We start from the raw sequence: 16050 nt of genomic DNA on the forward strand, positions 1-16050 counted from the left end.
AGCCACGGAAGGGAAGGCCGAAGGGGCAAGAGAAGCAGCACTTGAGGAATCAGTACCACGCAGAGAGACGGCCGCAGAAGAGCGGCCAGAGTTTTGGACCCGTATGCGTTTCATCTGCATAGCGTCCGCCCTGATACCACCCACTCCGATCAGGGGCTCTCCTCACGGGCGCCACCCAGCCACAGCAAGGGCCGTCTGGCACGGCGGCCATTGCCGGGAGTTCCGATGCTCCAGGATGACGAGCAACCACTCCAAGGCATGCATGAGGAGGTCACAGCTCAGGTGTCAGAAGTGTGATCCCTGTGTATTCAGGGGGCTCAACCAAAAGGGTACATAGCGACCCCACCACACGGGCTGGCTACCGTGCTGGCTATGCACCCTAGCATCAGACAACGACGTAAAAGAAAAGGTGGAATGTACTAGTAGGGCACACGTCGGAGACATTAGGTAAGGTGCTCTTCCCCAAATGGCTCACACTACGGAAGAGAAATTTTGGAATGGAGGTCAAACCCCAGAGGGGGACCAAGGAATGCCAAAAGGAGGAGATGATTACGCAACAAAGCCGGAGTGTAAAACCAACAGAACCAGGAGGATAGCGGGGGCCAACATAAGCAAGGACACCAATAGAGGGAGAGGAGAGGGCGAGGGGAAAGGGGTATGGAGGGGAAAGGAGGGGAAGGGAAAGGAAATGCAGCCCGGGAGAGAAAGAAGGCTGCAATGGCTCGGGGCCCCGTGCTCGCCACGCACGTATCCACGAAAGAGTTGTGGACCCCCTGGGGGGAGAATGGAAAGGAATACAAATCCGGGAACCTAGTTTTATTTAACGGAAACGAATACACAACCCAAGCAATTAAACTCGAGAAGTGAGGTGAAAGAACTGAGAGGAGTAGGCCTAACTGAGGACTAATATGAGGAAACAGAGAAGTAAGAACTGCTGCCGGTTCTCCTGCCAGAGAAATCTTCGATATCCTGAACATCGCGATTATCGCTTGTCAAGTCACCGAACACTGATGCTGTGAGATTCCCCTGAAAGCTACGAAATCGACCTCACAACGAATTAGTGAATTTTATACTGACACGCTAACTGTTGGGTTTGCAGTAAGCGATAAGGTGCGTTGAACGTGCGCCAGTAACACTACTGCCAAGTTCACTTCGTACTCCATCGCAGCTAAACGATGAACAAAAGTGTCTTCAAATTGCTCCACCAACTGACTGTCCTACAGGGTGTTTCAAAAATGACCGGTATATTTGAAACGGCAATAAAAACTAAACGAGCAGCGATAGAAATACAGCCCGCATCTCGTGGTCGTGCGGTAGCGTTCTCGCTTCCCACGCCCGGGTTCCCGGGTTCGATTCCCGGCGGGGTCAGAGATTTTCTCTGCCTCGTGATGGCTGGGTGTTGTGTGCTGTCCTTAGGTTAGTTAGGTTTAAGTAGTTCTAAGTTCTAGGGGACTGATGACCACAGCAGTTGAGTCCCATAGTGCTCAGAGCCATTTTTGATAGAAATACACCGTTTGTTGCAATATGCTTGGGACAACAGTACATTTTCAGGCAGACAAACTTTCGAAATTACAGTAGTTACAATTTTCAACAACAGATGGCGCTGCGGTCTGGGAAACTCTATAGTACGATATTTTCCACATGTCCACCATGCGTAGCAATAATATGGCGTAGTCTCTGAATGAAATTACCCGAAACCTTTGACAACGTGTCTGGCGGTATGGCTTCACATGCAGATGACATGTACTGCTTCAGCTGTTCAATTGTTTCTGGATTCTGGCGGTACACCTGGTCTTTGAAGTGTCCCCACAGAAAGAAGTCACAGGGGTTCATGTCTGGCGAATAGCGAGGCCAATCCACGCCGCCTCCTGTATGTTTCGGATAGCCCAAAGCAATCACACGATCATCGAAATATTCATTCAGGAAATTAAAGACGTCGGCCGTGCGATGTGGCCGGGCACCATCTTGCATAAACCACGAGGTGTTCGCAGTGACGTCTAAGGCAGTTTGTACCGCCACAAATTCACGAAGAATGTCCAGATAGCGTGATGCAGTAATCGTTTCGGATCTGAAAAATGGGCCAATGATTCCTTTGGAAGAAATGGCGGCCCAGACCAGTACTTTTTGAGGATGCAGGGACGATGGGACTGCAACATGGGGCTTTTCGGTTCCCCATATGCGCCAGTTCTGTTTATTGACGAAGCCGTCCAGGTAAAAATAAGCTTCGTCAGTAAACCAAATGCTGCCCACATGCATATCGCCGTCATCAATCCTGTGCACTATATCGTTAGCGAATGTCTCTCGTGCAGCAATGTTAGCGGCGCTGAGGGGTTGCCGCGTTTGAATTTTCTATGGATAGAGGTGTAAACTCTGGCGCATGAGACGATACGTGGACGTTGGCGTCATTTGGACCGCAGCTGCAACACGGCGAACGGAAACCCGAGGCCCCTGTTGGATCACCTGCTGCACTAGCTGCGCGTTGCCCTCTGTGGTTGCCGTAAGCGGTCGCCCTACCTTTCCAGCACGTTCATCCGTCACGTTCCCAGTCCGTTGAAATTTTTCAAACAGATCCTTTATTGGATCGCTTTTCGGTCCTTTGGTTACATTAAACATCCGTTGAAAACTTCGTCTTGTTGCAACAACACTGTGTTCTAGGCGGTGGAATTCCAACACCAGAAAAATCCTCTGTTCTAAAGAATAAACCATGTTGTCTACAGCACACTTGCACGTTGTGAACAGCACACGCTTACAGCAGAAAGACGACGTACAGAATGGCGCACCAACAGACTGCGTTGTCTTCTATATCTTTCACATCACTTGCAGCGCCATCTGTTGTTGAAAATTGTAAGTACTGTAATTTCGAAAGTTTGTCCGCCTGAAAATGTACTGTTGTCCCAAGCATATTGCAACAAACGGTGTATTTCTATCGCTGCTCGTTTAGTTTTTATTGCCGTTTCAAATATACCGGTCATTTTTGAAACACCCTGTATGAGCATTTCGAATCTGAAGTCATGCGGCACTCAATCGTCCACAGGACACAACGCGCTTCGAATGCCGCGGCAGTCTACCGCAGTCGAAATGTTAAGCGCCACTGAATTGCCTGTCGGCACACTGCGCTCATTCGCAGGAACACAAGCAGTCTCGCCAACCGTGCGAGGCAAACACGCCGCGCGGGCGGTGCACTGACGCTGCAGCGAGAGTGAGGCGGCGTGTGAGAGCACACAGCCTGAATAAGCTCCCGGTTGGGACCTCTTCCGGCCACTGAGGGGCACCGCTTAAAGGGGACGGCGAGTGTCGGCCGCTCCTGCTTTAAGTGTGTCAATAAGCCGGGCTACGCGTACAAGCCGTCCACGACTCCCCCCATCAGCTGGCGGGCTGGCTCGGCAGCTCAATCTGCATCCTATGTTGAAGAACTACTCTGGAAATCGCTTTTGTATTACTCGACAAAGCGAACCGTGGACTCAGGCGTAGCAGAAACTAACTATCTCAGATACACCACTCATTTATAGTCTGGCAAAACTCCAGAAAAATGTGACACGCGTAAAACAGAAAAAGTAAGGTGTAACACAACATAAGAAAATACCGACTAGTACACAACTATAGCTGGTGAACATTTAGAGACGTTATTCATTTCGTAGTTACGTTCCATCATAGTACCACTCTCAAAGAGCTTGACCATGTAGCAACCTTACAGGAAAGGGTATGAAACTTCTTGGTAGATTAAAACTGTGTGCCGGACCGAGACTCGAACTCGGGACTTTTGCCTTTCGCCGGTAAGTGCTCTTCCATCTGAGCTAACCAAGCACGACTCACGCCCTGTCCTCACAGCTTTCCTTCTGCCAGTACCTCGTCTCCTACGTTCCAAACTTTACAGAAGCTCTCCTACGAACCTTGTAGAACTAGCACTCCTGAAAGAAAGGATATTGCGGAGACATGGCTTAGCCACAGCCTGGGGGACCGAGTTCGAGTCTCGGTCCAGCACACAGTTTTAATCTGCCAGGAAGTTTCGTACCAGCGCACACTTCGCTGCAGAGTGAAAATCTCATTCCAGGAAAGGATATGTTCATAGAATTTCACAATCCATAAAAACCGTTTGAAAGTTTAAAATGGTGCCAGATGTTCGGAATTATGACGAAAATGAAAGTAAGCGCTACGGTCGCAGGTTAGAATCCTGCCTCGGGCATGGATGTGTGTTATGTCCTTAGGTTAGTTAGGTTTAATTACTTCTAAGTTCTAGGCGACTGATGACCTCAGACGTTAAGTCGCATAGTGCTCAGAGCCATTTGAACCATTTTTTTAAAAGTAAGCTTTAGAGAACAAAATGTAATACACGATATGTACAAGAGCCAAGAGGCACCAGTGGGACTCGAAGACCAAGAACGAAGCACTGAGATTAAAAATGGTGTAAGAAAAGGCTGTAGTCTTTAGCTTCTACTGTTGAATCTATACATTGAAGAAGCAACAACGGAAATGAAACTAACGTTCAAGAATGGGATTAAAATTCAAGATGAAATGGTATCAGTGACACGATTCGCAGATAACGTTGCTATCCTCAGCGAAAGTGAAGAAGAATTACAGGATCTGTTGAATCTTTTATGAGTACAGAATATTGTCTGAGAGTAAACTGAAAAAAGGCGAAAGCAATGAGAAGTAGCAGAAATGAAAACAGCGAGAAACTTAACATCAGAATTGGGGGTCACAAAGTAGACGAAGTTAAGGAATTCTACGACTTAGGCAGCAAAAAAACCGTGATAGACGGAGAAAGGAGGACGTAAAAAGCAGACTAGCACTGGCAGAAAGGCCACTCCTGGCCAAGAGAATTATAATAGCAACAAACGTAGGTCTGCGGCCTGTTGGTGGTATATTTGATAGAGAATGAAGCCAGGGAGCTGGTGCTGATGTGATAATGCTCACTGTGTCGCTAAGCTGGATCTCAATATTGCTGACATGACTGCTTGTAGCTCATACAACAGGACAGTACTCGGCAGCAGAGCACACTCGCGACTGTGTTGTTGCATATAAAAAGTCTGCTTGTGCTCTTCAGCTTGTTCCAGCCAGCGTTCTGTGAATGTCGTTTATAGCTTTTTTTTTAGTCATTGCAAAATGTTTTCTAAATGTCACAGAATGCTGAAGTACTATGCCTAAATATTTAGGGCGCTTGCCGGCCGCTGGTGGCCGAGCGGTTCTGGCGCTATAGTCTGGAACCGCGCGACCGCTACGGTCGCGGGTCCGAATCCTGCCTCGGGCATGGATGTGTGTGTTGTCCTTAGGTTAGTTAGGTTTAAGTAGTTCTAAGTTCTAGGGGACTGATGACCTCAGCAGTTGAGTCCCATAGTGCTCAGAGCCATTTGAACCATTTAGGGCGCTTATTGTGGTTTAACAGTGTTAACAGAATTTGATATTGTTTTATGTCAACAATCTTGTTACGTACATAGAATATGCACACCTATGTTTTACGGGGATTCGAATAGTCTTAAGTAACTAGATCCTCCTTCTTCAGAAAAGGAATTCACGCTGTTACCTCAGTCCTAACAGGGAAAGCGCTCGTGAAGAACGAATTCACAGAGAGCTGGGACATTTTACACTTAACGTCATTGAATTGATTGATTGTGAGAAGCAGAAATGAGTGACAGTTCTCAGGCAAAAGGTGACAGAACGTTGAAGCAAAATTTCAATTCTGACTGAGTCAATGGGGAAATTGTGCCAAGAGAGACACGAAACTGAGCGGAATGAGATTCTGGCACCTACCTCGAAAGAAGCAAATTTCACACGATAAATAGTATATTGACGATATGGGGAAATGTACTAGGTAGCTTCAATATGAGTTCATCGCTCAGCCATGAAGGACCCACGGATGTCGGGCGGCCGCTGTGTCAATCTCTGCCATTTGGCGCCATGCGGATGCGGTATGGATGGGCGTATGGTTAACACTCCGCACTTTGGCCGTTTCGCTGACTTCCCACACTTTAAAGCCGCTACTTCTCATTCAGCTAGCTTCGCAAGTGGCATCATGACGCACAGGGCACAAATCGTTGAAACTGCTGTACTCATAGCAGTTCTTCAAATTAAAAACCCCACCTTCTATATAGGGCTGACGTTGTCACACAAAGTTATATTGTAGCAGCTCGAGTAACACGAAATTATCTGAACACTCAAAGGCTGCAAGAGCGTCTTGTACCAAATACTTTTCACATGGCCAACATAAAGAAACATGAATCCTCGTGAGATACTTCTACTGATGGTCATGTCTTCCTACCCTACAATGTCAGTAAACGCGGACGGTTTAAATCAGTTAATAATTACAGCATACAACAACGGTTCGTGAGTCCTGTTACTCTACTGGCACTTACTGTACTACACGTTCTGCTTCGTACCTTTCGACCCAGTAGTTTCTGGGGGAGAATCTTGCTTTTCTGATATTGATACATTTGTTCTTTTTCATCGTCATTTCCTAAGCGCCTTTTTAATTTACGGATATATGTGAAAAACCTAGTACGTTATCTAGTGTGCAGAAAGAGGAATCAGACTTTGAGGTAAAACGAATAGCTAAACTAACGGAAATCAATTTAGTATTGAGGCACACGGAAAGTGACGTTTAATATGAGACCAAAAAGGTCCTTGGAGGTATGTGCAAATGCCAAACCAGTGACGTGTGATATATAACAATTGAGAAAGTTGAGAAAGTTGAAAAAAGAACCAATTGTAAAACCTATGAATAGGACAATGAAATAAATAACTCGCGAAATTTGTGGAAGCAGCGCACTTTTTAAGTTTTTTGAACACTTAAGTTTAAGACAACAGAAATATCCAATTCATACAACATCCACAAGGAAGAAATAAAAAGCGAGAGGGGTTGACAATGTGAAAAATGGAATTCGTAAAAAAGACGAACATTGAATTAGTAGGAAAGGGGAAACCAGTATGTGCTGCGCCTATCACTGTTCAGAGTGACCAGGTTATGGCAGCAACCCTCGCTGCATTCGTACCATTTGATGTTACTTTTACTCTTGAATATCGGTATTAGAAGAAACTGACCTGTTTCATCATCATGTTTCTTTTCGATTTACATGGTATTCGGTCTTGAAACTATTGGTACCTCACAGAAACACATTAAAATTTCTTTTCTCAGACGTTGGCGTCACTATCAAAAGATCTATTCCCATACAAAGATGAATGATGTGTACGTACTCGTGTATGAATTCTCGCTGTATACCAATGTAACGTCATTATATTAAATTTCTTTGTAGGGATATGCGACCATGTTTTATTCGTCACTCAGTCATACGTCATTCCTGATTGCAATGTTTTTCAGCTATTTTTTTTATTCCTTCGGCACGACTTTTCCCACGAATCAGTATCTTCCATTCCTATAGTACGAACAAAAGACATGAAACAGCCACGTGCGGTGGAGGTTCGAGTCCTCCCTCGGGCATGGATGTGTGTGTTTGTCCTTAGGATAATTTAGGTTAAGCAGTGTGTAAGCTTAGGGACTGATGACCTTAACAGTTAAGTCCAATAAGATTTCACACACATTTGAACATTTTTTTAACAGCCACGTGCGTAAACATAACGGAAACAAGATAACAATTTAGTACTCAACAGCATAACCGAACAATTACAGATATTCGATAAATCAGAACACTTTAACCGCCCAGTGCAAGACTTTCTGTTTGTCGCCAATTGGGGACATGTGCGTTGAAGACAATAAGAGACGATTGGGAAACATCAAGTCCAACAACGAATAAAATCTTCCACCATCGCAGGAAGCAAACCCAAGACTCAATGATTCGCTAACCACTAAACCACGAGATTTACTAAATAGCCTGAAAACGTAGCCGAGTACACATTGTATTCAAGTGCATCCGTAGGTATAAGGAAAGCTAAACCTAGGTTATGAATGTATTACACACAAAAGCATTGTAATGCATTTACGAAATAGAGATCAATGTACAAGATAATAAAATGTACCAGATAAGAAAATACATTACTAACAGATATAAATACATCATTATTTTATGTATTCAGATGTCTCTTAGTTTTATTTAGATTTTAAGACATGGTTGTTTCAAGTCCTGTTTTTAAGCTGCAGAATATGAAGATGTATACTGAAACACATCATGTCGAAGCAATATAAAAAAATAATAACGGGAGGTTCCTGAATATTTTAAGTGCTACACTGAACTAATTCAGTGACCAAATAAAATAAAAATCAATTATAAAAAACATTTCATGGGTAAAGTAACTTCCCACCAGTTTCATCAAATTGTGCTCAGAAATAAAAGATATGTATCGAAAGTTTACCTTTTGTCGGTTTCGGTTATTAAAAAGTTGTACGCAATGGCTCACCTCGATGACGCAGCGCAGTCTCCTTTACGGTGCAGTCTTCCCAGGCTTTCAGTTTACATGCGTCAGTAGAACTTCTTTTGTTCAGAATTAGTACGCAGCAAATAACATTCGCAAATCAGTGATTGCTGTTGTTGTAGCCTCTAGTTCCATAGAAACTATTGACGTTCTTCTAAACGCCAGAGATAACAATGTCTCTTAAGGTAGCTGACAATATTTTCGTTGATCACAGTTCACTCTCGTGAATACGTCGGCAGAAGTCACAAGAGAAATCCGCAGATATGGAAACGTAACAGTTATCTATGTATAACTTCGTTAACTTCCAACGAATGAGAATGTTTTTCATGATTCATAATTGATATCTCCATTTTTACGATCGTCATTCATGGCAGATATGTTTTATTTTTAAGGTCTTATAATTTGATTTGTAATCAGCATTTCGGAAACAGTTAAAAAGAATGTGCTGACAGCCGAACGTTTAGTCTTGTGTTATTAATGCTCATATTGGAACTCGTTATCTCAAAATAACTTTTTTGCTATAGTTCCGGAGCAAATAATTGTAGTGAATAGTCACAGTGGCATATAATCCACATAATGAGGCGAGCGTTATCAAATGTCCATTAATACCATTAGCGTTCGACAAATTCTCTGTAGCTGGCGTTTGTGGTTAAGAACCCTGTACTTATTGCATAGAAACAAATTTGCCAGAGCATTATAGAATTCTTTTTCCCACGAAAATATTATTTTAGTTTATAGACTTACGTGAGATCACAATCTTTACTACGTTAAAACATACCAACACATGCTCCCACATATACAGAAAAAGGAAATTGTTCTATGGACGTTCCCAGTATATGTGAATTTTGCGGTCACTGAACAAGATGGCTGACTCAGGTACCTTTCTGTTGTTTACGTTTTGCTTCTTAGGTAATGATTCTATTCGTTAAATATTACATGTAACATTTCTGGATGGTCATAATAATAGTTATTCTTATATTGCTTTACATACAGTGGAGCTGGTGCATTGTTGTCAAATATTGTGGCTGAGAAAGTATACCAACAAACAAAGCTGTTCTATAACACTGTTCTGAAATCTCGCTACTGTAACATTAGCAGTCTGGGAACGTTTAATTCTGCATCAGATACTTGTGGTTACTGGTAGGGTTTAATTCATAGCCCTAGCCAACTGTGAATGGTATCAAAGTTTCCACGTACCATTGAAACTGATATGTCGAATGATGACAACGATGAACCGCATTTTCTAGATCTTCAACATGAATGTCTTACTGTACCAAAACACATTAACTGTCATTATTATAATGTGTAAATGAGCGTAATAAAATAAATGGAGAATAAATATAGGAGAGTGTTTCATTGATAGTTAACACAAGCAGCGATTCCTTTCCTATCGTCATCAGTTTGAAAAGAATCTCGCATCAAATGCATTCCATCGTCATTAAAAAGCTATGGAAAGCAAAATCGCTCTGAGCACTATGGGAATTAACTGTTGTGGTCATCAGTCCTCTAGAACTCAGAACTACTTAAACCTAACTAACCTAAGGACATCACACACATCCATGCCAGAGGCAGGATTCGAACCTGCGACCGTAGCGGTCACGCTGTTACAGACTGTAGCGCCTAGAACCGCACGGCGCTATGGAAAGCAGCTTCGACTTTTAGTCAAAATATGAAATTTTCACAAGATTAAATGAAATAACGGTTATCTTTAGTTCTTCGATTACTAATACGACCAGCATTCGTAAATTTTATGACGCATTTGTTAGGTGTATGATGGTCAACCATTATGTGCGCATACTACATAAATTAAATCCATATAGCAAACAGTTTAAATAATTGAGAATATTTTTCAGACCATTCACTATATCTCTTTCGAAAATGACGCCATCATAACACCGAAGACAATAAATAATGAAAAACTACTTTAAAAATTCGAAGAAAAAATTATAATAAAATAATTAACGCAACGTTATTATAAAAATTGTCCTACAAGTTGTTTCGAAACATATGCTGTGATATAAGTAAATATTGTTATGCAGTACTTGTATAATTTGTTCCCAGGGATGGTGTGTTGTGTTTAATAAAGTTTGCCCAATATGATAGCAACAGATGTGGTGCAGACGTTAAGACACTTGCCTCATTATCAGGAAGAACTGGGTTGAAATCCAGATTTAGATTGTCCACAGGTTTCCTAAACCGTTTAAAAAGAAATCCACTACAATCCCCAAGGATTTTAAATCCCCGATAACATATTCCACGCTATGTACAAGTACATGAAGTTATTGTTGTATTCAACACGCTGCGTGGTTACTGTTTTCAGAAATATTAACCTACCGATGCGTCCCGTCTTCTTTGACCCGCGGCGTTTACTAAACGGTGGACGTAAAGCATTCACCGAAGTTCAAGATACAGGGTGGTTATCCAATTATACTTTCGCTACTTGAGAGGATCCCCATGAAGAACGAGTGATCACAATACAATGAAACTTCGTAGACACAATAGTGAGGACACGTTGAAGAGAAATAACAAATAAACTATTGAAAGGAACGCATTTTAATATCCACATGAGAAGGTAAAACATTTGATACTTGCGTACCATGTTTACTTTGCAGGTTACAAACGCTGCTCAGTATGACGAACATCTGCAGCCACGTCCGCACAGAACCTCCTTAAATACCATTCCAGAACTATTGTTCATAGCACTTTTCGAACAGTGAACCATGAAATGTTCCGATATCGTAACACAGATTGTTTATGGCTCGAAAATTGCTCTTGGCGTCCAGCATTCCCAAGTCGCGGTAACAGTAACATCTTCAACAGTATGTTGCACAATTGGCCGTCTGCCTCACTCAGGAACGAATCCCAAATCGGCAATTAAATCGAACCTCTGAATCATTTTCTTCAACCCCGGTGCAGAAATAGGACCCCTCCGCATTGCTTTAATGCGTCGGTACTCGAGAAGAGCAGCAGAACTATTGCTGTCGTATTGATGAAATAATTCTCGCAATGGTCTAAAGCCTTAAATGAAAGTAAGGAGAGAAGATACGGATTTACTTCAGTCGTGTCCAAACCCTGCTCATCTTGCCCAGACTTATGTTGCTGTTTGCGACTGCAGTTCACATTGATGATTGTGTTTACGCCCTATGTCGCTGTACCACTACCATCACCAATCGACAAGTCGTAACACTCATACTACTAACAACGCAAATCCTGCAATGCAACAGTCTGAACATCATTCCCACGAAGCTGGATGCCTATTCGGAAAAATTGGTTTTCTCCTTCAATGGTTCAAGTAAAGTGTAATTGTAACCACACTGTCCATAAAGTCAGTATCCGGATTGCGCTCCAGCTACCGCCGGGTCCGGGTCGTTACTATGGATAATGAGAATGTCAGTTTCACAGGGTAGCCGGATGCCCTTCCTGACGCCACCCGCATTCCCCCCCCCCCCCCCCCCCCCCCCCCAGCATGGAAGTAGTGTACCCCAGCTGTTTGTGTAAACCGCGCAAGAGTGCGAACGTGTTTCAAATGTCGTTGTGGCCCATGGGTAGCAAGTTAATGGGCGCCCATAAGAGGTTCCATTCAGTGAAAATTGCCACGTTAGTCTCTCGGAGAGATATCGGCATGGAGCCTGTATTCAATCGCGACACAATATCTGTGCGCTTCTGGGGGCTACAGTCCGGAACCGCGAGACCGCTACGGTCGCAGGTTCGAATCCTACCTCGGGCATGGATGTGTGTGATGTCCTTAGGTTAGTTAGGTTTAACTAGTTCCAAGTTCTCGGGGACTAGTGACCTAAGCAGTTGAGTCCCATAGTACTCAGAGCCATTTGAACCATTTTTTTGCATCGTCAATGTGTGCGAGCCGTGTAACTGAGGCGGGACGTGGGAACAAGCCCGGTATTCACTTAGTGGGATGTGGGAAACCACCTAAAAACCACATCCAGGCTGGCCGACACACCAGCCCTTCGTCGTTTAGGCGCCGGGCGGATTCAAAAATGGCTCTAAGCACTATGCGACTCAACTTCTGAGGTCATCAGTCGCCTAGAACTTAGAACTAATTAAACCTAACTAACCTAAGGACATCACACACATCCATGCCCGAGGCAGGATTCGAACCTGCGACCGTAGCGGTCACGCGGTTCCAGACTGAAGCGCCTTTAACCGCACGGCCAGCCGGGCGGATTCGATCCAGGGCCAGCGCACCTACCTGAGTCCAGGAAACAGCGCATTACCGTTCTCGGCTAATCTGGCGGGTCTGTACATAAAGTATCATAAAGATGTTATAGTCATTCTGGTAATGTAAAAGTGTCGATTTCACCAATATACAGCTAAACTAGCAACTTTCTACAAACTATCTTGTCGGATAAACGTCCGGAACTGAGCATTATAGCAGACGTTGAAAGTCCGCGTCGGTCGTAAGTTGCTTTTTATTTGAAACATGACCGGTTTCGGGCTCTTATGCCCATCATCAGGTGTCATAAATTTTTACTCAGATCCCGAGCGCCTCGGTGGACGAGTACAGATCAAGATGTATCACCGGTGAGGTCCGTGTCCTTCGCTCACTGGTGGTACACGGCATCCTGTACTCGTCCGCCGAGGCGCTCTGGATCACAGAACGAAGTTATAACGCCTGATGATGGCCATATAAGAGCCCGAAACCGGTTGTATTTTAAATAAAAAGGAACTTACAACTGAAGCGGACTTTCAACGTCTGCCAGCACCTTTCTAACTGAAATAAATGTCAGGTTACGTTGAAGACCAACCTTTCAACTCAAGCTACACTTCAGAAGATAATAAAGAATCAAAATGAATACTGGCGGTGTTCCGTTGCGTCAGTGTTTTTGCACTTGGATATCATACATCATTACGTCATTATTCAACCGCCTCCCAATTTGGAACTGTATTCTCACAATGGTCTAACGCCTAAAGTGAAAGTAAGGTGAGAGGAGACGGGTTTACTTCAGTCGTGTGCAAAATGAGTCCACTTGTTCAGCAGACGTACTGTTTTCAGCGTGCCCTTTCCTATATGTCTCGAAACACTTAATATTCCCTTCAGGTGCTCGTGGCCATTTTGGCTTACGCCGTGATCTTTTAGATGCAGCGTGGTTAGTAGTTGAATAGGGGGTGGTGGAGGTTGGTTCATAGGCTTCACTTTTTTGCGCCTAATCGCGTCGGTAGCGCAGGTTTTGGGCGCTCGATGACATAACCAGCAACTGATTATGTCATTCATGTAGAATCATCGTTTCGAAAGCTCTGGTGATGTTGCAACGCCGGGTCGCTGGGACGGAAACCAGAGGAGCAAAAGGGCGCGACTCGCAGGGAACAAGCGACAAGCGCCAGTGGGGAGTCGCCAAGTCCCCGTGAGGGCAAGGTACGGCCTCGGGCGACGACTGCGCACCTCGTCGCAAATCATGAATTATTTATGGCGTCAGCGGGTGACGGCGTACGCCGCGGAGGTCACGCGGCGCGGCGTCGGCGTCGGCCGTGGCGGTGGCGTCGCGACGACAGCGGTCTTGACTGCGGCGCCGGCAGGGGTGGCTGGTGTTTGTCGCCGCGGGCGCGTCCGTGCCCAGAATGCAATCAGCCGCCAGGGCGCGGCATGCAGGGAGGTGGAAGGGCGGTCGTAGGGGCTTGTAGGAAGCGCCGAGCACTCTACTCCGCCGACAGCAGTGGTAGTGTGCGCGACGAGTGAACGGTTCAAGTGGTTCATATGGCTCTAATCACTATAGGACTTGACATCTGAGGTCATCAGTCCCCTAGACTTAGAACTACTCAAACTTAACGAACCTAAGGACATCACACACATCCATGCCCGAGGCAGGAATCGAACCTGCGACCGTAGCAGCAGCGCGGTTCCGGAACAACCTCTCACCCACGGCGGCCAGCAGAGCGAACGCTTCATCATATTTTTTGAGCAGGCATTTGGAGTCCTCAGGGACTGTATTCTGTGAATGACAGCGAATTTAGAAATGGTGTATACCACATACTCATAATTTTGATTTCTGGAGTCCTGACCCAATTGACATCACTGCACTAAATACACTGACAGAAAAAATCGCAACACCAAAAAGTAATTAATGTACACTATTGAAATTTTAGAAATGCACTTGTCTGGGTAATATACACTACTGGCCATTAAAATTGATACACCAAGAAGAAATTCAGATGATAAATGGATATTTATTGGACAAATATATTATACTGGCACTGACATGTGATTACATTTTCACGCAGTTTAGGAGAATAGATCCTGAGAAATCAGTACCCAGAACAACCACCTCTGGACGTAACAACGGCCTTGATACGCCTGTGCATTGAGTCAAACAGAGCTCGGATGGCGAGTACAGGTACACCTGCCCATGCAGCTTCAACACGAGACCACAGTTCATCAAGAGTAGTGACTGGCGTATTGTGACAAGCCAGTTGGTCGGCCACCATTGACCAGACGTTTTCAATTGGTGAGAGATCTGGAGAATGTACTCGCCAGGGCAGCAATCGAACATTTTCTCTATCCCGAAAGGCACGTACAGGACGTGCAAATTGCGGTCGTGCATTATCCTGCTGAAATGTAGGGTTTCGCAGGGATCGAATGAAGGGTAGAGCCATGGGTCGTAACACATCTGAAATTTAACGTCCACTGTTCAAAGTGCCGTCAATGCGAACAAGAGGTGACCGAGACGTGTAACCAATGACACCCCATACCATCACGCCGGGTGATACGCCATTATGGCGATGACGAATACACGCTTCCAACGTGCGTTAACAACGATGCCGCCAAACACGGATGCGACCATCACGAAGCTGCAAACAGAACCTAGATTCATCCGAAAAAATGACGTTTTGCCATTCGTGAACCCAGGTTCGTCGTTGAGCACACCATCGCAAGCGCTCCTGTCTGTGATGCAGAGTCAAGGGTAACCGCAGCCATGGTCTCCGAGCTGATAGTCAATGCTGCAGCAAACGTCGTGGAACTGTTCGTGCAGATGGTTGTTGTCTTGCAAACGTCCCCACCTGTTGACTCAGGGATCGAGACGTGGCTGTATGATCCGTTACAGTCATGCGGATAAGATGTCTGTCATCTCGACTGCTAGTGATAGGAGGCCGTTGGGATCCAGCACGGCGTTCCGTATTACCCTCCTAAACCGATCTATTCCATATTCTGCTAACAGTTATTGGATCTCGACCACCGCGAGCAGCTATGTCGCGGTACGATAAACCGCAATCTCGATAGGCTACAATCCGATCTTTATCAAAGTCGGAAACGTGATGGTACGCATTTCTCCTTCTTACACGAGGCATCACAACAACGTTTCAGCAGGCAACGCCGGTCAACTGCTGTTTGTGAAGAGAAATCGGTTGTAAACTTTCCTCATGTCAGCACGTTGTAGGTGTCGCCACCGGCGCCAACCTTGTGTGAATGCTCTGAAAAGCTAATCATTTGCATAACACAGCATCTTCTTCCTGTCGGTTAAATTTCGCGTCCTTAGCACGTCATCGTCATGGTGTAGCAATTTTAATGGCCAGTAGTGTATTGAAGGGATTAACATGTAAGATCACAGATCAATGTATGCTCAAGATAAGCTATTGCAGTTGTGAAATTCTAATGCATTATTAACCGGTGTAACCGCCAGAATGTTGAATGCAAGCCTGGAAATTTTCATGCATTTTGTTGTGCAGGTGCCGAATGTC

This window comes from Schistocerca serialis, chromosome 2, assembly GCF_023864345.2.
Source record: "Schistocerca serialis cubense isolate TAMUIC-IGC-003099 chromosome 2, iqSchSeri2.2, whole genome shotgun sequence".
NCBI lineage: Eukaryota > Metazoa > Arthropoda > Insecta > Orthoptera > Acrididae > Schistocerca > Schistocerca serialis.